Source organism: Carassius auratus, unplaced genomic scaffold (assembly GCF_003368295.1).
Source record: "Carassius auratus strain Wakin unplaced genomic scaffold, ASM336829v1 scaf_tig00216608, whole genome shotgun sequence".
NCBI classification, from domain to species: Eukaryota; Metazoa; Chordata; class Actinopteri; order Cypriniformes; family Cyprinidae; genus Carassius; species Carassius auratus.
The window spans coordinates 130,079-156,349 of NW_020528660.1; the positions used below are offsets into that span (position 1 = coordinate 130,079).

At 37.2% G+C, this 26,271-nt stretch overlaps 1 pseudogene; it reads left to right on the top strand.

Moving 5' to 3' along the window:
- The first annotated feature begins 214 nt into the window (after positions 1 to 214).
- The window catches only part of LOC113098679 (NACHT, LRR and PYD domains-containing protein 12-like), a 110,152-nt pseudogene continuing 84,095 nt past the window's right edge, over positions 215 to 26,271 (top strand).

Genomic DNA, 26,271 nt, shown 5'->3' on the forward strand with positions numbered 1-26,271 from the left:
AAGTTGGAACCGCGCGTCGTCAGATTAGCCGCTAATGCTAAGCGTGCTGTGTTAATCAACTTTCACACTGAAAATCAAACGAATAACGAACAACTATTGCGCTGTGGGCTACAATATATCATATATATATATTTACCTGAGGACATCTTTCCAGCGGGGAATTTACAGGAAGAAGAATTTACTAAAATTCAGCACAGGCTCTGAAAACATCAAAATGCCAAGAAGAGGTGAGGACGACTCTGTGTCATTGCCCATGGTCCAGGAGATGCTTGAACAACTAAAGACTTACTTTAAAGAACTTCTTGATCAACAAGAGAAGAGTTTTAAATCCTGTGTTCAAGTGATTGTGAACTCTATGTGTGTTCGCATGGACAACCTTTTCAAAGATGTCCAAAGTGTGATTAAAGACACTCAGGATCTAAAGATAAGTCTCCAGTTTTCTCAGGCTGAAGTAGATGAGATAAAAGCTAAATCAAACAAGATGGCAGAAAACCATCAGGCCATTGCAGAAAGTTCTGATGAATACCAAGCTTCTTTAAACAACTTAACGGGTAAACTGGATTACATGGATAACATATCAAGAAAAAAGAACATTGTGATCGATGGAGTTCCTGATGTAAAGTCTGAAACATGGATTGAAACCGAAGCAAAAGTAAAGAAACTTTTTCTGGAGCATCTCAAAATAGAACCAAAGCATATTTAATTTGAAAGAGGACTTCGAATTGGGAAATATGACTCTGCTGGATGACCAAGATCTATTCTGATTGAACTTCTACGGTACAAGGACAAACAAGAAATACTGAAGAGAGCAAAGACCTTAAAAGGCACAAATATCTATATCAAAGAGGATTACTCTGATAAGGTCCGCATGAAGCGAAAGGGACTGCTTCCAAAACTTAGAGAAGAGAGGAAAAAGGGGAACATCGCCTTCCTAAAGTATGACCAACTGATTGTACATCCTCCTCGATCCAGTTAAAATGCCTTACATGTAAAGGTATTTAAACTGTTGCCTTTTGTTTGGTTTTTAACTCTTCATGTCATTTTCACACAGTTTCTCTGCAGGTAACTTGGTCTTTAATCCAGATGATATTGATGAGGATAGGTCATATAATGACCTGGTTGACCCAGATAAAAATAGTTTAAATTTAAGGTTGAGAGATACATGTCATTATTATAATGAAGTTGAATTTAATGCACTGTTCAAAAGTAAAATAAATTATAATCAGGATATGTTTTCCGCTTTTTATTTGAATATCCGTAGTTTACCTAAGAATTTTGACTTACTCATACAGTTTCTATCAACCTTAGAACATCAGTCTTCTGTGCTTGCTCTGACTGAAACGTGGCTGAATGAGGACATCAGACAATTTTACTCCTTACCTCAATATAACGCAGTACATTTTTGTAGAACCAATAGAAAAGGTGGTGGAGTTTCTCTTTTTATTCATGACGATTTTGAATTCTTTGAAAGAAAAGATCTGAGTATTAATTTTTCTGAAACTGATGTAGAAGCAGTTTTTATAGAAATTCCAAAATGTGGGTGTTTTGGGGGTCAAACTGTAATTATTGGTTGCATTTATCGACCACCTGATAATGATATTGACATTTTTAATGAGGCTTTGTCCTCTATGCTGGAGATTATAAGTGTTAAGAATAGGACTTGCATTCTTCTTGGAGATTTCAACATTGATCTTTTGAAACAAGAATCAAATTCCTCTATTGAGTTCTTAAATACAATTTATTCTTATTATTTCTATCCACTTATTGATAAACCAACAAGGATAACATGTTCATCGGCAACCTTAATTGACAATATACTAACTAATCATTTTGTAAATTCAATCACATCAGGTGTAATGCTTACTGATATTTCAGTTTTTTACAAATTCTCAGCAAAAAAAGTTAACCTATAGTATGAAACATCGTAGACTTACTTCTAAATCTGTTGAGTCTTTTAAAAGGTCACTGGCTGAGATATCATGGAATCAGGTCTTCCGACATCAGGATGCCGAAACAGCTTATCAGACATTTATGAATATATTTTCATCTTTGTTTAAAAAATGTTTTCCAGTGGTAAAAAGCAGAAGTAAAAACAGGAATATTTCTAAGCCATGGTTTACACCTGCATTAAGAAAATCTTCCATTACTAAAAATAAGTTATATAAAAAATCTCTCATTAGCCCCACACCGTTAAATATTGCATATTATAAAAAATATAAAAACAAATTTAGCAAAATTCTAAAAGCTGCCAAGAAAAAATATTTTTCTGAAAAGTTGGGAAATTCATGTGAAAATATAAAAAAAATCTTGGAATGTTATAAATGAATTATTAAATAAAAAAAACAAATAGAGTAATTCCAGTTCAGTTATCCAATGGTATCAAGAATTATCAAAACCCCATCGATATAGCAAACGGTTTCAATGATTTCTTTGTGAATGTTGGTCCTTCACTGGCAAAAAACATTGTGAATACAGGAAAATTTACTTCACAATTTTTTGATTTGCCTCATCCTTGCTTAAATGAATTTGATCCTCTAACTCCAAATGAAGTGCTTGAAATCATACTAAAGATGAAGGACACCGCTCCAGGACATGATGAAATTTGTGCTGGTCTCATAAAGAAAGTAACTTCCTCTATTATTGAGCCTGTAACATATGTTCTCTCTTTGTCACTTAAAACAGGCGTTGTACCAAGAGATCTCAAATTAGCTAAAGTAATTCCCTTGTTTAAATCTGGGAATTCACATTTATTTAACAATTATCGACCTATTTCTGTGTTACCTTTCTTTTCTAAAATACTTGAAAAACTAGTTTATAAAAGGTTATTAAAACACTTGACAGAAAATTTGATCTTATATGATCACCAGTATGGCTTCAGAGAGAACATGTTTACAGAAATGGCTCTTTTACAGTTTGTCGACAAAATCACAAAAAATCTGCATGAGAAAAATAATACTATTGGTATATTTCTAGACTTGTCAAAAGCATTTGACACAGTAAATCATAATATTCTTTTAGCAAAATTAGAGAATTATGGCATTAAACATATAGCCTTAACTTGGGTACAAAATTATTTGGAAGAGAGAGAGCAATTTGTTTATTTCAACAATCTGAGCTCAAGTAGGGGAAAACATTTATGTGGGGTACCGCAGGGGTCCATTTTGGGACCTCTATTATTTCTAATTTATATCAATGATTTAAGAGTTGTTTGTAAAAATGTTATGCCACTCATGTTTGCAGATGATACATGTCTTCTATTATCTCATTCTAACATTGACACATTGATAAGAGTAGTAAATGAAGAATTACAAAATATTTCTAAATGGTTTAAAATTAATCAACTCTCTCTTAATATACAAAAAACTAACTTTATGATTTTTAGCACAAAAAACAAAGGAGATTGTCAGGACATAGAGGTATCAATTGATGGTTTAAAAATTGGCCAAGTGAACCAAATAAAATTTTTAGGTGTCATTGTCGACCATAGACTAACCTGGAGATATCATATCCAGCATGTTTGCCGAAAAATAATGAAATCTGTTGGTATACTGAGTAGAGTTCGTTCTTTAATTGATATTTCATGTATGAAAACATTATATTACAGCTTGATCTATCCCCACATTTTGTACTGTAATATTGTTTGGGGTGCAACATGCCAAACATATCTAAATAAGATTTTATTAATACAAAAGAAATTCTTAAGAATTATGAGTAATTCAAATAGAATCTGCTCCGCTTTTCATAAAATATAACATTTTGACAATATTCAATGTTAACATCTATTGCATAAATACCTTTATGTACAAGTATGTGTATATGACAAATATTATGCCCAGAGTTTTTAATAACTTTTTCATGTATTCTTCGGATGTTCATGCTTACTCCACAAGGCGCTGCAAAGATTTTTATCTTCCTTTATGCAGAACTACAGCCAACCAATCTACACTGAAATACAGAGGGCCTTCCCTCTGGAATCATTTAGACCCTGCTTTAAAGACTAAAACCACTCTAAATTCTTTCAAAAGAGAGCTGAAAAATAATGTTAACATATAAATAAGTTTATTTTGGTAATTTGTTTATTAAAATGTTTGATGTACTGATTGTATTGTCTTGCTTGATCATGTAATTTTACGTTCATTTAATGAGATTTTGGGGAGGTGGTTTCATAAGACCTTATGGTCTTCTCACTCTCTCCCGCACAGTATTTTTTTTTCTTTTTTTTTCTTCAATGGATTTGTAAAGTTGTATTTCGAATGTTATATGTGCAAATAAACCTTCAAACCTTCATGTGTACTGGTTCAGTCCTTTCATTCACGAATGAGAGCTCTCGATCTCTTCCAGACTCATATGAAACTTGCTCAGTGTGGATGACAACTCTGGAAAACTCTTCATAAATGAGAGTAAACTGAGAACGATTCGTTTGTCTAAAAGATTCGTTCAAAAAGAACAATTCTTTCACAAATGACATATCACTACAACGCACGGTCTTCGCCGTTAGTGGAGGCAGCATCGAACTGCGCCACGGCCGAAAAAGTGAGACAGGCTTGCTGCGGTGAGAACTGGGGCACGGTCCGGGCTGGTTGAAAGCCTGCTGCTGGTGCGATGCAGCATTATAAGAGAGCCCGGTATTGACATGACAATCGTAATGTCGAGTGAGGCGAGCTCGGGGATTTCCATGATTTTTTGGCCACAACGTGTTGCTTGGCGAGAAGAGCAGCTGACGCGACGACGCTCGTTGGTGTTCAGTGGCAGTGTTTGGTGGGGTAGGAGTGATCATGGGTCCAGCAAAAAGCGGCAGATCTGAAAAATCCCCAGTATAGATATCGTCGTCGGAAGGAAAATTGAGCCTGTGATAAGATGACAGCGCGAACCGAATGCTGACAAACCATCCATGCCGAAAAACTGTCATGGGATAGAAGGTAAGAAGACTGGATATATATATATATATATATATATATATACTTGTGTGCCAAACTGGATGATTATCTGATCGTGCTCCTCCCGAACTTTGTTAATAAAACCACATTTAGTCCGCATCTGGTCAGATGGCCTTGTAGCTGAGAACAAGTAAGCCTTGCCATTCCTAGATCTAACTTGGTCTAACAAAACTCTCAAAAGTAATCTAGACAGTTTAACTACATGGGAAAGAGACTGATGTTAAAACCAGAGTAAAGATTGCAGCAGCATCCTTTCAGGATAACACAGAGAACCGACAGAAACATAAAAGTCCTAAGAAGGTGGAATGGATGAAAAAGTGTAGGAAAAGCAAGAAGACATAAAGAGAAATGAACAGTTTTATTAAGCTTCTTCTCAGTCTTCTTACCACTCTGAAGCTGCCCCTCCCCACGTCACCTAACTGTTGGAGCAGCTTGCTCAGGGTTTAACTGTTAGTGCTTTGAGTGCTTAACTTCCCCAGTAATGTACAACAAAGATGAAAGACATCCTTTGTAAATAATTTACAGGAAGTGGACTGTGACTTCCTTTCATTGAGAGAACATTAAGAACACAAACAGCCTTCAAAGCTATACTAAAGCACACTCCAGTCACTAACCTATTCTTTTTGGGTAGTGATGTTTGTTATTATTGATGTTCAATTAGAGGATGAAGATGTTGTACATTAAAGTTGTGCAGGCCACGGGGGCCAACCCTGTGGCGAAGACTTCCTCATAGGTTTCCCCTATCAGTAGTTTTATCCCCACCTCACTGGTCCATAGGTGTCAAATTATTTAAAACTAGATTGAGAAAACACTTTACAATTACCAGACTTAAAACCACTATACGATCGACAGCGGTCTAAAAATGTCTATTCATGAATACTGCTGGTCTGCTGTTTCTTTGTTTTCTTGTGTTGCAGGTATGCACGCATGAGAAGTCATTTCCATATGTGACACCCTGGTGTAAAGCATCCCTTTAGACGTACATGAACAAGCTTCATGAGGACAAAGAGTCATCGGAGGCAATCTATGTAGGAAATGGACTGCAGAAAAGAGAAGTCACAGCTATTCAGGCGCCATGAACTTCAGGACTTCCACTCTTATGCTACATGGTTTTCTGTGTCAACGTAGTTTTCCACGACATGTTACCATTCATGTCATATGTTTCAACAGTTATGGTTCTAAAAAGAACTGTTACACCTAAGTAAATCTAGGACAAGACATGGAATAAGTTATATGTGCCTGTAACATTTTCAGGTTACATGACTGGAAGGTTAACAAACATAGGCCATAGAATGGACTTATGAAGGTTTAAATTGGTATTATGTGAGAGTTATTAAAACTCTGAACGGGAGGACTGTGGAATTACTAATTTATAAAATGTTAACTGAAAAAGTTAAATGCATTGTGAAATAAAAAGGAAGACATTTCTAAAAGATCAAATCAGGAAGCCCAGGTGTCTTGCTAATGACCTTTTGTTTTTCTGCTCTTCCTGACCATCTGACTTTCAAGCTCAAAACACAGAGGTGCCTTTGTTTCTATGATAATGTGAAGGTATCAGCGATACTGTCAGGCACCTCTGCATTTTGAATGCCACTGTTATGCTGATAAGATCAAAGATGGGGAAATGGCCAGTATATTGCCGATCCCTGAATTCAATGTGCATGCTTTGTCCAAATTGTCTTCAACTCTACTGTATGTATGTATTTATACCTCCTACTTGAATGTAAAAAGTCAAAATTATCACTGCTTTGGTTAGACTTGGATGACTGCAGCGACACAAAATGAGTGCTCAATAAAGAGGAACTTCTGTATGAAAGATACCAACGTCTCCTGGTCTTCACTTCTGAATTTCCAAAACATTACACACATGGAATATGGATCAACAGTAATACTACAATGTTAGGATGAATCCACGGGTCCTGATCAGATTGTGGGCCCAACAATACAACCCAACCCAACCAAGTGCCCCACAACACTGTTTATGCAAATTAGCAGAGACTGTCTGAATTTGCAAAAACTGGTTTTGCCAGAACTTTTTCTTGTTGCCATAATGTCTCTTTTCATTTGTTTCAATGCCATTGTGAGAATGGCTTTGGTCAGAGGACAGCCTTGACACAGTTTTCTATTGTTATTACTGCAGCTGGCCTTCAGGAGGAGATTCTCTAGAATGCAAAAGTCATGGAGGTGTAGGGGTAATTTATTTTTTAAAGCCTTCTACACACTGCATGATTTTAACAACTCTATAAGATTGCTGCAGCTTTCTATAGAAAAATAAAGGTAATTAGCATGCACTAGTGGTAAACAAAAAGAGCATAATGAATCAAACTTTGACAGTCATAGTTTTTGTGTGCTTGTTGGAAGTGAGGAAGGAATAAAAACCTTGAGGTAAGCAGTTTTGTGTTTTAGTGCCATGTCGCATTGATTTCATGCCGCATTTTTACCGGTTTGTCAGTAAATGTGGGTCCGAACTGCAAACACCTCGTGCAATGATCATGATGAATTTCTGACAGTGCCAGAAAGTTAGCAGCCATGATCATGGAAATCGCCACAATTGTTTCACAATGCCAGTCTTTCGTCTGGGACAGCCCAAAGTTGTGCAGTCTATCTCGGCTTATGAGATGATAGACATTAGTTCAGGAAAGGCATCTTGATTTTTTGGGAGCATTTTGCAAGTTACACAAATGCATCACCACTTGTTAACCATTTTTCCCCCTAAAAGATGATTTTAGAAAAACCTCAAGACTTTTGGCTAAAATGCGAGCAAAACAATGCAAATTGTTTGAGACAGAGAAGGGTTTTCTAAACATAAAATAATATAAAGTATTTCATAATGTGACAAAACAGAAAAAATATGTATAGTATGTTTTTTTATACTACAGTGTTTAATGGACATGTCACAAGCTATATTTTCATTTTGATTATTCTTCTACATTATAATCATAGATCTTTTTCTAATTTTATTTAAAGCATACATAATGATTTGATGTTGAATACAACTTCCACCTACTAAGTAGACAGAATGAAAAGAGTGTGTATAAAGTAATAAAGATTTCCGGATTAAGTTTACATTATAAAGATTCCTTTGTAAATTTAATGAAAAACTATTTTTTTCTGTGATGTCCTATTGCACATTTTTTAGGCCTGCATAAAATATATGAAACTCACCATTTTCATGCAGGGTGTGACACTTTCAACATTTAAATCATGTTCACAAACTTGTAACACAACTTCTGAGCTGAGCAGTGTTTCCTGACAATCAACCAATCAATTTAATTTAGACATCTAATGAGAGTTTAGAAGACTGACTGTCATTCATCTCATTCTCACGTCTCTTCCTAGCAGAAGTGACAAATTTCAGAGCTGCTGTTCAACACATCTTTTCAGAGGAAGACTAGGACAGATGTACAAACATTGAGATGAGTGTTTCATCTTTCTCTAGTTGTTTTCATTTATTAGTGTTGCCTTATTTTGGGTCATTGGTCACTTTGTGCAACACCCGGTTTAAATAGTTATCCAGAGGATAAACTTACATGGATTTTAGAAAGTGTGCAACTTGCACACTTACCACCATGTGGCTTTCAGAAAGTAGCTTAGCTTAGCGTCTGTGTTTAAAACTTCTCAAGCATTGCAGAGGTGCATAACAGAACGGGAGAGGCAAGCTCAAATACAACCCTCTATGGCAAAGGGAGCACTGTCTGAGACAGCATTACACAAGAAGATTTTTGCAAATGCCACCTATATTTCCTGCTGTTATGAAGAGAGAGTCAAAGACGTTCGGATCCAATTGCAGCATTTATTAAACAGAATGGTCAGACAGGCAGAGATCAGGAATGACGTCAAGTGTGTCCGGGACAACCAGAATCGTAACCAGAAACAAGCAGAGATCGGGGCAGGCAGCAGAGAAATCAGAGTCGAAAACACAGTCCAAAAGGAAAAACACAGGGGAAAACCGCTCAGAAATGTCAGACAGGCTAAACAAGACTTCGTAGTGAGTGAAAGTGATTGTGGTGCTTATATCAGGTGTGGCAAGGAAATTGGCTGAAGAATGAGGTGCAGGTGTGGCAAGGTGATTGTGATGCAGTGATTGATGGGAGATGTAGTTCGGGTGTGGTGCAACAGTATGAGAGGTGCTAGTGTCCAAGTGATGATATGGTGACATCTGGTGGTTGATGGGTGGAATGGTCCTGAGTGGAGGGTCCTCTACTGAAGTTCATGGGCACTCCATCTAATGATCGTGACACCTGCTCAGTGCATCAGCAAGAAGGGATATCCAGGCGACCAGGATGCCCTTCAGGGCCACCTGTTCGGACATCCAGTTTTTTTTACAATATAAAGGGGAATTATGCTTGAAAGTGTGTTAGAGACACATTGGTTGAGTGGAGCCCAAGGTACCACAGTCAAACCAACTCTGAGAAAGAGAACGAAGTGGAGATCGTAACCCTTACTAAACAGGATTTCAGAAAGTGCACAGAGTCTTGCGTGCACACGTACTACCTATGCAGATTTTAGAAAGTGCGCAAAGTGCTAGAATGCACACACCTTAGGTGTATTTTTGGGTTGAACTGTTCTGGATATTGAAATGCCACTCCTACATAATTGCATGAGTCAGCAGCAATCTGAAATAGGATCCCAATAAAGGAACAGGTGTGGCACTTTGTTCATTTGGGCCAGTGTTTGAATATGCAAATAGTGTGTGTGTGTGTGTGTGCATATATATATATATATATATATATATATATATATATTAGTGGTGGGCCGTTATCGGCGTTAAAAAATATTGCCGTTAATCTAATCTGAAAGTTGGGGTGGGAGCTGAGTATATACTAAGGAAGCTATGATGACTGTCACCTTGATATTTTATATAACCGACTGGGTGAGGCCAGCCTAAAAAGATGCTCAGGACAGCTAATGGGCCACTGCTGCGCATCGTCACAAAAGCTTATCTTTTTCACATTTTTACGCCTTACCGCTCGTCGATTCAAACATTAAAGCATCCAAAAACAAGACGCGGAAAAGCTGAACGGAGTAGCTGAATCGAGCGCTGTGTTCGGTTCGGAGAGAGAGAGTGAGAGAGCCGCGTATCACGGACAGCGACACTTAACCGAGCTCTCTTCTGCGAAGAGAAAGGCGTCTCAAAACACTTGAACATCGAATTTGCTTATTTTTGCTCTTGTGCCGACAAATAAATACAAAATGTCAATATCCCCTTTGGAAATTATGCTCGAAAAACTGGCAGTTATTTCTAAAGTGAAAGTAAACAGTTGAAGAAGAAAATGGGATGTGTATGCTTTCGGATGCTTTCATCATCTCCTAAAGGGACCTCGCCTAATTTAGCCACTTGATGCTGTAATGTTAATCCAAGAAAATTAAAGAAAATAGTTTTTGTAGTTGTAGTTTTAACAGTCAACCCGAAAATTATTCAGACACCAGATATAATTTTTGATATATAGCAAAACTGTAATAATATGAGAAATGTTGAAGGTGTCTGAATAAATGTAGGTTTCATTGTATATTTCATTTTTACATTGAAGACTTTCCAGTGCTATTATTTGGTTTCTGTACCTTGACACCTACAAACTTGAAAAAAAACTTAAACATTGGTGTGAAACAGGAGTAATGTTGTTTGCACCATGTGCAATGTGGAATTAGTTTACAGCTTTTTCAAGCACTTTGTGATGCATTTTGGAAACAGGAGATGAGCCTCTTTTCTACTGCACCACCTAGCTTGATAAACCCCTTCTCAAAGACTTACTGTTTGTCAATTTTATTTGGTTAACACACATGTTCTGACTGCCTTCGGCAGAATTCAATGAGCCATTTTATCTTCTAATCATCTAGATTAATTTCAAGATCACAGTGAGATTAATCTAGATTTAAAAAATAATCTATGCCCACATCTAATATATATATATATATATATATATATATATATATATATACAGTATTGTTCAAAATAATAGCAGTACAATGTGACTAACCAGAATAATCAAGGTTTTTAGTATATTTTTTATTGCTACGTGGCAAACAAGTTACCAGTAGGTTCAGTAGATTCTCAGAAAACAAATGAGACCCAGCATTCATGATATGCACGCTCTTAAGGCTGTGCAATTGGGCAATTAGTTGAATTAGTTGAAAGGGGTGTGTTCAAAAAAATAGCAGTGTCTACCTTTGACTGTACAAACTCAAAACTATTTTGTACAAACATTTTTTTCTGGGATTTAGCAATCCTGTGAATCACTAAACTAATATTTAGTTGTATGACCACAGTTTTTTAAAACTGCTTGACATCTGTGTGGCATGGAGTCAACCAACTTGTGGCACCTCTCAGCTGTTATTCCACTCCATGATTGTTTAACAACATTCCACAATTCATTCACATTTCTTGGTTTTGCTTCAGAAACAGCATTTTTGATATCACCCCACAAGTTCTCAATTGGATTAAGGTCTGGAGATCGGGCTGGCCACTCCATAACATTAATTTTGTTGGTTTGGAACCAAGACTTTGCCCGTTTACTAGTGTGTTTTGGGTCATTGTCTTGTTGAAACAACCATTTCAAGGGCATGTCCTCTTCAGCATAGGGTAACATGACCTCTTCAAGTATTTTAACATATGCAAACTGATCCATGATCCCTGGTATGCGATAAATAGGCCCAACACCATAGTAGGAGAAACATGCCCATATCATGATGCTTGCACCTCCATGCTTCACTGTCTTCACTGTGTACTGTGGCTTGAATTCAGAGTTTGGGGGTCGTCTCACAAACTGCCTGTGGCCCTTGGACCCAAAAAGAAAAATTTTACTCTCATCAGTCCACAAAATGTTCCTCCATTTCTCTTTAGGCCAGTTGATGTGTTCTTTGGCAAATTGTAACCTCTTCTGCACATGCCTTTTTTTAACAGAGGGACTTTGCGGGGGATTCTTGAAAATAGATTAGCTTCACACAGACGTCTTCTAACTGTCACAGTACTTACAGGTAACTCCAGACTGTCTTTGATCATCCTGGAGGTGATCATTGGCTGAGCCTTTGCCATTCTGGTTATTCTTCTATCCATTTTGATGGTTGTCTTCCGTTTTCTTCCACGTCTCTCTGGTTTTGCTCTCCATTTTAAGGCATTGGAGATCATTTTAGCTGAAAAGCCTATCATTTTTTGCACCTCTTTATAGGTTTTCCCCTCTCTAATCAACTTTTTAATGAAAGTACGCTGTTCTTCTGAACAATGTCTTGAACGACCCATTTTCCTCAGCTTTCAAATGCATGTTCAACAAGTGTTGGCTTCATCCTTAAATAGGGGCCACCTGATTCACACCTGTTTCTTCACAAAATTGATGACCTGAGTGATTGAATGTCACACTGCTATTTTTTTGAACACACCCCTTTTAACTAATTCAACTAATTGCCCAATTGCACAGCCTTAAGAGCATGCATATCATGAATGCTGGGTCTCATTTGTTTTCTGACAATCTACTGAACCTACTGGTAACTTGTTTGCCACGTAGCAATAAAAAAATATACGAAAAACCTTGATTATTCTGGTTAGTCACATTGTACTGCTATTATTTTGAACAATACTGTATATATATTAAAATCTACCTTAATGTGGTAACTAGTGATCGACCGATGTATCGGTTTACCGATATTTTTCCCGATATTTAAGCATTTTTCCATAATCGGGTATCGGTTTTGTAATATCGGATTCGCCGATTTACGGCGCCATCTTGTGGCCGTTTTGAGATTTCCGCCATTGCAGCCCGGGCGTCTGAGGTGATCAGTCAACAACAACTCAGTGCACAGGTAAAGTATATGTTCTACTTGGTTTGCTTTAATTAATCAACTTTATTTAACATAACAGACATGCACAAATGAGATCTGAGACATAAATTCCTGATATAGTTAATTTATGCAGCTTGTTTCTAAACAATTGAGACGAACTCATCGAGTTACGTAGTGTTCGTCATGTCCTGCTCCAATAAAGACGTATCTTTAAATGAATTAAATAAAACAGACATGAATGAGTGCATGTTGAAAATAAAAAAAATGTTTTTTTTATTCTTTTATTATGTGTTTTATGTTCTGTCGCTGTTATTCTGTTGTACTGCGGAGCTTCTGTCACAAAAACAAATTCCTCGTACGCTATGTGTAAACATACCTGGCAATAAAGCTCATTCTGATTCTGATTCTGATTCTGAAAAGCGTTGAATTTAATTCTCTATCTGTTGTATTTGCTCACCATTAGTCTAGAAGAGAAAGTTCGTTCATATTGCTTAGCAACTGACGGATGATCTGGAGGCTTAAGCACGGCCACTGAATGAAACTTTTGACAAGATTATCTTGTTTAAACACCCTAGATTATATTTTAATTTACTACATAACAAATATTTCGCTAATACACATATAAATATAGCCTACCGCTTTGTGGAAATTAATTATTTATTATCTCCATGCGTGATCGCGGTTGATTAAGTTATAGTCAAACAGCACTTTGTCAGTTGGCATTTCATGATTAAACATTAGATTAAATTTAGATCATAAAATGCCAACTGACAAGTGCTGTTTAACTTTATATAGTCTCGGGAAAAAAAGTTTGTTCATATTGCTCAGCACCTGGGTTGATGATCAGGAAGCCTCAAGCAATGCCACTGAATGAAACTTTTGACAAGATTATCTTGTTTAAACACACTAGATTATATTATCATTTACTACATAACAATTATTTCGCTAATACACATATACATATACCGCTTTGTGGAAATTAATTATTTATTATCTCCATGCGCGATCGCGGTTGATTAAATTATAGTCAAACAGCACTTTGTCAGTTGGCATTTCATGATCTAACGTTAGATTGAATCTAGATCATAAAATGCCAACTGACAAGTGCTGTTTAATTTTATATAGTCTCGGGATAAAAGTTCGTTCATATTGCTCAGCACCTGACTGGGTTGATGATCAGGAAGCCTCATGCACGGCCACTGCATGAAATTTTTGAAGGAAGCAGGCTTACAGGGCAGAATGCTGAAAGACTCTGTTTTCTACACTAAAACCTAGTTCTGCTTAACTGGGAGTATTAAGTTACACTCCTAAATAGCCCTCCCGCCCCCACCAATATGTTAGAATCATTTTTGTGCTTTATTTTTTTACCCGTTTTTATTTTTTTTACCTCATCAAAGCTTTTATTTTAAAACAAAGACACTTGCACTTGCACAGTGCACTTAAATTTTTTGGACTCAGACCCCTCTATTTATTTGTGTATAAATATAAAGTTTTTTTTGTATGCAAGGAAGGAGTGATTGTTATAAATAAAATGTTTTTTTTTTCAGCTCATTTGTGTTGTAATAATTGTCAGAAACAGAAGTATAACAGTAAATAAATATCGGTTCTGCATATCGGTTATCGGGTACATAAACATGCAAATAATCGGTATCGGTTATAAAAAATCAATATCGGTCGATCACTAGTGGTAACCCATCACTGTCCATTCAAAGCATTTTCACAAATTCAACATGTAAATCAACTTCTGACATCAGCAGTGTTTCCTGACAATCAACCTTTTATTTGAACTGACTGAATAACCGTAGATCAGAGTTTAGAAGACTGACTGTCATTCTTCTCATTCTCATGTCTCTTCCTGATAGAAGTGAAAGAAATTTCAGAGCTTCTGTTCAACACAAAACTTCAGAGGAAGACAAAGATAGAAGTACAAACACTGAGGTGAGTGTTTCATCTTTCTCTAGTTGATTTCATGTATGAATATCATCTTATGATGTGTTATTGGTCACTTTGTGCTTATTTAATGCTGTGCTGAAGTTGTTTTGATGGTTTTATCTAAAGCTCTTCATGTCATATTCAAACGGATTGATGAAGTATGTCTTTGTCAGTACAGAAAGCTGCAGATTCTGATACGGTTGTCACACCGTGTGAAATCGCGGTTTCTCATTTTACCGTCAGTGTGTATGTATAAATTGGTGTCAGCAATTTATAAAAATACACAACAATGAAAACACAAGGGGGAATAAATAGGGAAGGAAATGAGGAGGGTAATGAGGGAGAGCAGGTGGGGTAAATCAATCAGTTCTGGTAACAAGAAGGGCAGGTTTAGACAATAGACAATAGACAACGGAGCATTTGACACATATGCTGCATCCATAAACTTAGACAGCTGAATTGCTACCTCACTGCCATATCAGGCAAAAGCTTTGCAGGCAGCGTTTTCGCACGGAGGCACCTCATAAAACTGATTTTGGACAGATTTCTGAGTCAGCGTATGATATTTAGATTTCTACATCATATTGCAGTTTATCTTTAAGATTTAGGTCATTCTTCTTGTAGTAATGGACACTAAGTTTATCAAGAGTTTGTTGTGAGTCAGGTAAAGATCTGATGGGATCCAGTATTTCTGCACCATTTATTTTTCCTGGGCTTCTGTCTGGAGCTCTATGCTATTTAAATTTAATTAACATTGAGGCCACCTCAGGCATTTTCTATTCCAGCAGTACTGGAACTTTGATCTAAAACTAGAGGACCATGGTCAGAGATTTGCTTCTTTCCATTTGTGGATTTTCTCTTTTTTGCTCTGTGATTCACAGAGCTCTGTGCCTTCTTTCATTGGATGTATTAATGCAAATATATCTTCAAGGCTCAGAGAATCAGTGAAATCTTCTAGAATACTTCTAAGTGAGGATTGGTAAGTTTGATCTGTTGCTGGTCTCCTATCGAAGGTTGGGTTCAGTACTGTGTTGAAGTCCCCACCAACCACAAGCACACCTTTAGTGTTAATAGCTGTCAAGTAGTTTCTCCATCTGTCCAGCATTTGTCTGTCTGCCCTATGGTTATACACATTAACAAGATTAAACAACTGACCATAGAGATGACAGAAGAGTACAATACAGCCTCCACTGTAATCTTCATCATGGCATATATGGTGAAAGATTTTTTAATTCTTGATTAAGATAGCGACTCCTTTGCTGTGAGGATGGTGGACGGTGAAGAAAGACCTCAAGCCTTGTATGCTTTCTAGTACTTTATAAGACTGTGATCCAATGTGTCTTTTGCACAAAGACAACATTAGCCTTCAGGCTGACGAGTTCATCCAACACAAGTTGGAACATGGTGCTTCTTTCTTTCGTGTACCTGATTCCCATAGTGTTACAAGAGACAAAACAAAGTATCAGATGCTTTGGTTTTTCCATTTTTTATGAAGATGGATTCTGTCTTATTGATAAATTAAGAAAATAAAATGCATTAATAAAATTGTTCTATATTACAGTTATTATCTACATTATAATTACAGATCATTTAAAGTGTATTTAAAGCACACATTATGATTTGATGTTAAATACGACTTCCACCTACTAAGTAGCCAGAATGAAAAGAGTGTGTATAAAAATAAAGATTTCTGGATTAAGTTGACATTATACAGATTGCTTTGTAACTTTAATGAAACATTTTTTATATGTGTGTTTATATAGGCTTGTATGAAATCTATCAAACTTACCTTTTTCATGCTGTCACTTTGAACATTCAAACCATGTTCACAAACTTGTAAATTCAGCAGTGTTTCCTGACAATCAACCTTTCATTTGAACTGACTGAATAACAGTAGATGAGAGTTTAGAAGACTGACTGTCATTCTATTCATTCTCATGTCTCTTACTGGTAGAAGTGACAGAGCTCAGAGCTTCTGTTCAACACAACACTTCAGACGAAGATAAAGACAGAAGTACAAACACTGAGGGTAGTGTTTCATCTTTCAGTTTCAATTTCAGTTTTCAGTTGAACTCATTTCATAATTAATGGACTTTACACATTAAATAAAACTAACAATAATTGTGTAAATAGTAGGTAGTAGTTACAAAACCGTATGCAATAACATAGTGTTTAAATTTTCATTCTTAAAAATAATATTAAATGAATGCAACTTTATTGGGACAAAAACCTCCATACACCTATACTGCTAATCACCTAATAACACTGTAGCCTAGAACAGTGGTTTTCAACATGTGGTCCGCCAATTACTATTAAAATAAATAATATTGTTAATATATGTAAAAATGTCTAAGTCATAACATAACCACTTTTAATATATATATAATTAAATAACAAAAAAATAACTATTAAACCGTTACTATGCTTCCACTATTCAAGCACGCTGATTGGTTTAAGAATGAAACTGGAGCGGAAACATGTACTGATTCAAACCGACAACACGTCTGTGGTCTCGTACATAAATCGCCAGGACGGTGTGCACTCCAGGGCTCTATTCAAACAGGCAGCGGGTCTCCTGTTGTGGGTGGACTGACACTTAATCTCCATTAGAGCGTCGCACATCCCCGGTACTTTGAACCGTGGAGTGAGCATGCTTTTGAGGAACGGGATTCCTCAAGGAGATGGAGGCTTCACCCAAGATCAGATCTAATGATTTCGGAGGGAGGAAGTGGATTTGTTTGCCACGAGTGAGAACACCTTTGCTATCTCACTGCCCCCCTGCCGGGAGATGCTCTGACATCGCGTTGGCCAGAAGCCAGGCTTACACATTCCCTCCTGTGAAGATTCTGCCTGTGTTGTGCAAAATCAGGGAGGAGAAAGCGTCACTTATACTCTTGGACCCGAACTGGCCGAATCAGCCCTGGTTCGCGGACCTGAGAGAGTTAGTCATGGCTCCCCCATGGCGAATTCCCCTCAAGCAGGACCTGCTGTCTCAGGCGAATGGCACAATATAGCACCCCAGCCCCGAGCTGTGGAACCTTCATGTGTGGCCGCTGCAGGGACCCTAATGAGTGGGACGCTCTACACTCACGAGTGCTAAAACACACTTACAGAGACGCGAGCATCATCAAACCTTCGCTGCTACGCGCATATGTGGGGAGTTTTCACAAAATGGTGCGAGAACATTTATATTGACCCGGGGACCTGTTCCGTGTCGGATGTTTTGCGCTTTCCACAGCACAGAATGGATTACGGAAGTTTGAAACCCTCCACGCTAAGGTGTATGTGACTGCTATTGCCGCTTTCGTTCCCCGATTGACGGACAAACGATCGGTAAGCACGCTGTGGTTATCAGTTTTCTCAAGGGAGCGAGGAGATTGTGCACTTCATGGCCGCCCTCCGTGCCGCCGTGGGATTTCGCTCTAGTTTTGAGGGCTCTATCTCTTACTACCGTTCGAGTCATTAACCTCGGTTGCGGTTAAGGAGCTTCCCAGAAGACTGCCTTGCTTCTTGCTCTTGCCTCGGCGAAGTGCCTTGGAGAATTTCATGAGTTTTTTGTGAACGATATTGAATTGTTTTCGGGCCTGGTGACTGTAATGTCACTCTCCGGCCGAGACCGGGTTTCGTTCCGAAGTCACTCAATACACCGTTTTGTTTCCCTGCCCGCCTTATCTGTTGAGCCGTCAGCCTCGCGTGACGCTGACCTGTTAGGGCTTTACGGATGTATATGAATCGCTCGGCTGCCTTTCGTCAGTCGGACCAGCTGTTCGTGTGCTTGGTGGATGTAATAAGGGACGTGCTGTTTCTAAACAGAGACTTTCTCACTGGATCGTGGATGCTATCGAATGCCAGGGGAAGGATTATCCCCTCAATATCAGAGCTCATTCTACAAGGACATTATAAATGCTTCCTGATGGGCCTGGTCTAGATGTATGTCTGTCCAGTATTTATGTTTTACTGCTGGCTGTATGTTACTCAGTGTTACTCTTGGTTAACAGTAATTATAATTATTTTACTTCAGAACAGAGCCTGGGACTAATCTAGGTTATCCATGTTTTTTTTTCATTGCATCTGAAAATGACTTACATTCATTACATTCACTTCACGCGATCTGGCGTAGATCAGCCTCCTGCAATGCTCAGCTGTGGACGATTTAAAAATGTTTGATATAAAGCAGTGGTTCTCAACCTACGGCCTGTCATGAATTCTAATGTGGCCTGCACCACATGCTGAAAAAAAAAATCTTTATCAGTTTGTAAAATTGTATTGTTTACATCAATTAAAAAAAACGCTACTAATGAAATATAAGCATTTAACGAACACAAAGAAGCGCGCAATTCAATTCAAATAGTCATCAACAGCCATTAGGTAAATTGCCTTTAAAGGGGGGGTGAAATGCTCGTTTTCACTCAATATCCTGTTAATCTTGAGTACCTATAGAGTAGTACTGCATCCTTCATAACTCATAACTCCAAAAAGTCTTTAGTTTTATTATATTTATAAGAGAAAGATGGTCTGTGCAGATTTTTCCCGGAAAAACACGAGCGCCTGGAGGCGTGACGTGTGGGCAGAGCTAAAGAATCACGAGCACGAGTAGGCTTTTGCGTTGAGGGCGTTTGGAAGCTGTGACATTACCAGTGTTTGGAATAACGGCGTTTAAAAGAACGGCGTTAGGTAACGACGTTATTTTTTTAGTAACGGGGTAATCTAACTAATTAATTTTCCCGTTGTTACAACGCCGTTACCATTACTGAAAGTTAATAAACTTTCAAAATCCGAACGTACCCCTGGCTCACACAGCGAGTCAGGAGGTGGGTTAAAAACGAGATAAGCGATTATGATTAGCTAAGGCAGAGTCATATGTTTCATGGTAGCCAATCAGAGCCAGTGTTTTTACACACATGCCGGCACACGCGCCAGCGGCGCCAAACAAACACACACACACACAACAGCACAGATTCGCAGCAGCAGCAGAAATGGCAAGTCAGGAGCAATCCGATGAAAAGTTGGCATTTTCAAGTTGGAGATATAAGCGCTACTTCAAATTCATTGTGGTCAAAGCAAGAACGTGCATGTAATGTGTACATGTAATGTGTGACCAACGCACGCATCTACAAAGCTAATGGCCCAAAACATTCTTCTTACAAAGATAATACTTGAGAAGTGCAGGATAAAACTCTTGCTGTCTTTTGACGTGCAATAAATATCGAAAGTTATGTACGAACACCTGTCTATTCTACTCATTTCAACTGACTTGTGAAAACTGCTCCAAAAAAATAAATAAATAAATTATTTGACATATGGCAGATTTCTTATTTTTTCTTTTTTTTTAACAGTAACGCAAATAGTTACTTTCCCTGGTAACGAGTTACTTTTATTATAGAGTAATTCAGTTACTAACTTTTTGGAACAAGTAGTGAGTAACTATAACTAATTACTTTTTTAAAGTAACGTTCCCAACAGTGCTCATTTGCGTTTATATATTAATAAAATTAAAGGCCTAAACACTTTAATACAAAATGTTACTGTTCAGTGCACTAGCCCAGAAAATTTTCAGTAACGTTACTGAAGAGCTGATGTGGCTAACGTAAGTCCACTGTTAACGGTTTATGGTTTAAATAGCAACAAGTTAAAGGGGGGGTGAAATGCTAATTTTCACTCAATATCCTGTTAATCTTGAGTACCTATAGAGTAGTACTGCATCCTTCATAACTCCAAAAAGTCTTTAGTTTTATTATATTCATAAGAGAAAGATAGTCTGTACCGGAAAACACGACCGGCTGGAGGCGTGACGTGTGGGTGGAGCTAAAGAATCATGAGCGCCAGTAGGCTTTTGCGTTGAGAGCAAGTGGAAGCTGTGACATTACGTGAGGACAAACCCAACCAAAACAAACCATGGCTAACAGTCAGTTTCAGCCATTTATTTATGATCCAGAATCATATCCCTGAAACTGAACGAGAGCAGCAGCAGCAACGACTCGCTCCGAGCGGGACTCGAACCCGGGTCTCCGGCATGGGAGGGGACGCACTAACAAGGAGGCAGAGATATTTTAAGCAGTTTTACTAACCAAACTGCTAAAAAAAAAAAAATTATTTGACATAGCAACTTTTTATTAATTTTTTTAACCTGTACATGTGGAAAGTGCAGTTTGATGGCAACATCGCATGTTGTTTACTTGATGTGCTTACGCGCCGATAGCTAAGTTAACAACACAGAGATATCTGAAGCAGTTTTACTCACCGCCTGCGGTTCCAACACACGATCGTGACCCTTTTTCGTTGGGACTGCATTATCATTAAGAAATAAACGATACGCAAATCCGGCGTCAAACTGGGCCTTGTTTGTAAAACAAGCATCTTCGAAATGCAGGGAACAAACTAAAACACATGCACAACTCTGTTGATGTTTTGTAAAAATATATAAATATCTCTAGAGAGAACCTCATATTATTAAATTCAAAAGTGCTTTCCATATTTGGATCAAAATAGGCTACATTTGTGAACGCACATTTTCTGAAATGTTGTCCGTCAGGTCATGCAAGCCTGCATCTTTACCCCTCATTTACACTGAACACGTGTGCGGCGCATTACGGCTGCGACATGGCTACCGGAGCTGATCGCGCCCATTCTAGTCAATGCTTGTGTTTACACCGGCGGCGACGCAGCGCGTTTCAGAAGCTTCCCAGAAGTGGCTCTCCATGCCGCTTCGCTAAATATAGGCGCCTAGTCTATTTTTGATTATATAAAATATTAAATATTTTTCTATTTTAAGCCTTGTCGCAGCCGTAATGCGCCGCACACGTGTTCAGTGTAAATGAGGGGTAAAGCAGCTGTCAAACTTTCTGCGTCCGCGAGTCCGCTATGGACCGCTAGGCAGACGTGATGTAAAAATCGTCATTGAAGAGTGTGTGCCAAGGCTCTGAGCAGAAGACCACGCAGGCCGTGTCTGCGTCTGGATTGTTCATGCGGAAAGTATAACACAGGCGTTACAACCGCAACTTCTTTTTGTTACTCCTTTCAAGCTGAATCTCACAAAATTGGTCAGCTCCCGACAGCATCAGGTGTTTTATTTATTGGGTGTAGAATTGTTTATTTCAATGAATGTAATAGATTATATATCATAATAGTTATGCTATAACATTATAAATCTGGTTGGTTTGTATTGCTGACGTAATATGTAAATTATATGCATAGACTTGCACTTAAACCATAGTGCGGCCCACTGGAAAAAAGGTTGAGAACCACTGATATAAAGGTTGCTGTCCCATTTTATACAGGAATTGTTCATTTAAAAAAATCGAATTATATTGTTAGTTCTAATTATATTGTTAACACAAGTTCATTTAGAACTTTTTTTTTTTACTTATAAACTCCTTGAGAATTTTAAAGTAAGTTTAATAGTATTTAATTCAAGTTAAAAAAAATAAAAAAAGGGAAAAAATAAGGGACAATCCAAATATTTGTTTTGCTTTACCTATTTATGTAAGCTACAATTATTCAAATAATAATAATAATAATAATAATAATAAAATAATTTCATTAAAAATACCATTGGCCTGAGTACTTTTGACCATTATAGAATTGTGACTTTAAAGATTAGTCATTTAGGTGGTAAAATACTGTGAAATGAATAATGGCATGGATTTTAGAGCATAACAACTGAAGGTTTATGAAACATTAGCCAATAAAGCATTTTTTTTAAACAACGGAACTTAAAGTTGTGAACTAAAATATTATTTCAACCATACAGCATGTGAATAAATAAAATGCATTCATTATTCACAAAATGCATAACGTTTCTGGTGTTTGGATTTGTACTTCAATATAATGAGCTCCAAGTTTAAGAATAGTCCTAGACTTCTCTCTCTCTTTAACAGCATTAGCTCAAAAATATACGTCTTCCTTCCGTTAGACTTTTCCTGTCTTGCTAAATGTTGGGCTCATGATCAATAAATTCGCCTCAATCTGATTCAGTAAAGTCAAACCGCAGACAGTGAAGCCTCGGAGACCCGCGCGCTGTGAGGCGGGAACAGAGGACTCCGCTTGGTCTTAAAGCCTCCGGCTAACATTCATGATCACAAATAACAATGATTTTCGTATATTAATGATTAATTATTAATTGATGATTTGTTATTATCATTATGGTCTTGTGAAAATAATAATACGGGCTGCGAGAAAATTATGAATACAAATAGTAGCCTAGTGCTGCTGAGTGCAGGCATGTTTCAGCCCAGTAACAAACCGTTCCTCAGAGCCAAAACACAGACTGAATTGTGTTCAGCTGGAGGGGGTTGGGTTTTGGATAGTTATTCATGGCTTGTGGGGTCGAGATAAAGGTGTGAATTGCTCTTTCATGGACATTGTCTTATGAGGCTTTCACTTGCTGAACCGGTTTATATAAGACTGTTGTTTTGGTTATATTCACAGTGCTGGCTCTCTCCGATGAGAGAAATGCAACATTCACACATTACACTATTCCTTTTCGTTTAAAAACATTTCAAGCTTTCTGTAGATATATTTTTAATGTACCTATGTGAGACACCACGATATTATGTTAATAAAAAAATTATACATTCATTATCATGAAAAATTAAAGTGATGAGACGGCGCCTCCCTGTCATTAATGCACATTAATAATTTTTCCACAAACACTTGAATATAAGCTTCTTATCACAAGTAAAATTCATGCTAACAGCCAACATATTTAGCTTGATCAGAAGGTTGACTGCAAGAGTCGAGCAGGATGTTAAGAGTAAGTGTTTCTTTTACTGATTATTTTCAGGTTAAAGCATGATTTAAACAGATTCACATTCAATCGCTTTCGCAATAATGCGTATAAAACAAATGTAATCTTACAGTGCTACGTTATCAACATGCTATCTGATTTTGAAGTTAATCGATCTGTTTAAATAAAATAACTGACAAAGATGTTATTTTCAACACAAACAAAATTTTCACAGCAGAAAGCAGCAATTAAAGATTAGTTTGGCATGTGATATAAGGAAAAAAAGTTTACACATAGCTTAAGCCACTTTGAAACTCTCCTGTTATTTTTTTAATTTATTATTATTTTATATGCTATCAGTGTTGGGAAAGTTCACTTTCTACATGAACTAGTTCAAAGTTCAATTCACAAATTTTAAAATGAACTACTTCAGTTCATAGTTCCAACTACAAAATTTTGAACTAAGTTCACTAAGTTCCAAAAATGAACTATGTTCATAGTTCTTTTTTTCCATATGTTGCTGCGAGCTATTATTTTTCAAAATTATTGCAACAGCCCATATAGAATCACAGACAGCAATTATTTTTTAACAATGAAGCTATGCGTCAGATTTCATCTTCATATCCAATTTTGAATCCTTATCCAACCAGGGTTTACATTAGCATTCTCTCCGACCTTGTCATAAACATCATAATTTTTTTTTAAATGATCATACGCCGCCTTCCTAAATGCTGCTGTCGCCTCCATGCTTTATTTTTTTTTTTTTTGATGACGCGTCACGCATGCGGCGGACGGTGGTGCGACACTGGTGGCTGGTGTTGCTAGATTGGGTGTTTTTCCGCTACATATTAAGACCCGTTTACGTGGTGTGTTTTAGCCGGGTTTTAGCCTGGAAGGCTCTATAGAAATCTGGGACCCTATTGAACGAAGTTAACCTGAGAGAGCGTGCCGTTCACAGACACCAGAATGAACGAGTTGACAGTAACGTTCATCAGGCATTAATACAGCACGTTCAGTTCTCGTTCGCCCAAAATATGAACGAGTTCAATGAACGCATTCAGGCACAACACTGTATGCTATGTTATGAACATAACATTTCATACTGAAATACTTTATTCACGGAGTGAAGGCGGAGCGTTACTGGTATCAATAGCCGCATTTCCACTGTCGGGACAGTGCGAGCCAGGGCTTAAAGCAGGCAGGGCTCATAGCCTCGGGCCAGTAGCACCGAGGCCAGAATAGCGCACGGTTTCCACAGGAGCCTGAAGCACCGCTGCACGTCACTAAAGCACGCCCTTTACACGCCTCTCAGAACAACGCCATGCAACCTCATTATTTCACCAACAAAGAGAAGTTATCAGAAAAAGTCACTGGAACGTCACAAAATGAAGATTATAAAAGGGGCTTTTTGTTTACATGCTTTGTTATATATTCACATTCAAAAGCATCGATGTACAATAAGTGATACATTGATCATAGGCTATTGATTTAATTTATCAGAACTCAGAATTAATCACACATAAATACACATATTTCTATTTTATTTATTTATTTTTAACGCTTATGAAAATAGCCTGCTTATTCAGTCGAGTCTGTTTCTGTTTATTAGCCACAGCAGCCGTCACATTTAGAATGAATGATAATATCTCTATTTTTATAAAAGCTCCCGAACAAAAACATTAGGCTATAATATTTTTTTATGATGTGAGCTAAACTCTAGAGATGAGGCTTGTGACAGATAATATACATTACTAAATAAATACATGAGAATAAGAAGCTGACGTCTGATTTCCTCAAACGGTCATATTTACCATGTTTACTATGGTAATTGTAATGCCTAGTGCGCACAGACTTTTGCATCGCTTATAAATATTTCTGCCTTGTATGGTGATTATAATACACATTGGATGAAGTTATTTTAAAGACTCGCTGACTGAAAGTGAGTTTGAGCTTGATTTATTTAAAAAAGTGTTTAATGCTGGTGTTATAGCTGTTATCTTTCCGAAATGATCAGCAGCGCTGACTCTCTCTATTTTTATAAAAGCTCCCGAACAAAAATCATTATTATATTTTGATGATATGCAACGTGGAGCTAAACTCACGAAACGAGACGACAGATAAAATGTTACTTAATAAATACACAATTGTGATAGAGAATAAGAGGCTGACGTCTGATTTCTTCAAGCGGTCATATTTACCATGTTTACTATGGTAACGTTAATGTTTAGCGTGCATAGTCTTTTACATCGCTTATAAATATTTCTGCCTTGTTTAGTGATTATAATCCAAATCGGATCAAGTTATTTAAAACACTTGCTGCTAACTAAGAGTGAGTTTTGAGCTCAACTTATTTAAAAAAGTCTTTAATACTGGTGTTAAAGCTGTTATCTTTCTGAAATGATCCGCAGCACAGACTCTTACATTACTCCAAAATTACTTTAGTTGTCAATTACTAAAGTTTTTTTTTTTTTTACATCGTGTGAAAATTGTTGATTATAATGAGAGAACTTGAGTTTAATCGTGAGGACATTTTATTAATTCTTTAGAGATTCAAAGATTTAATCGTGCCGGTTTAATTTTATTAGTTTCTTGTTTTAAGCAAATTAGGCCTTAATAATGGGAACGAAATTATACAGTGCTTCACATTTAAACATGCAACAATTTCTTAATCAGTTTATAGACAAATGTCTTTTTCCCAATAAGGACAGGTAACAAATAATGAAAATGCATGTTGTTTTATTAAAGGAAAAAATATATGTATGTTTAAAATATTAATTAAAATATAGGCATAATATATTAAAATATTGACATTTTGCATATTAATCCATGCAGCCTACCCCCATAAAATAGGCTCCACTTTTAATGCTCCGATACAAAGTAAACCACAATTTCTTTTGAATAATA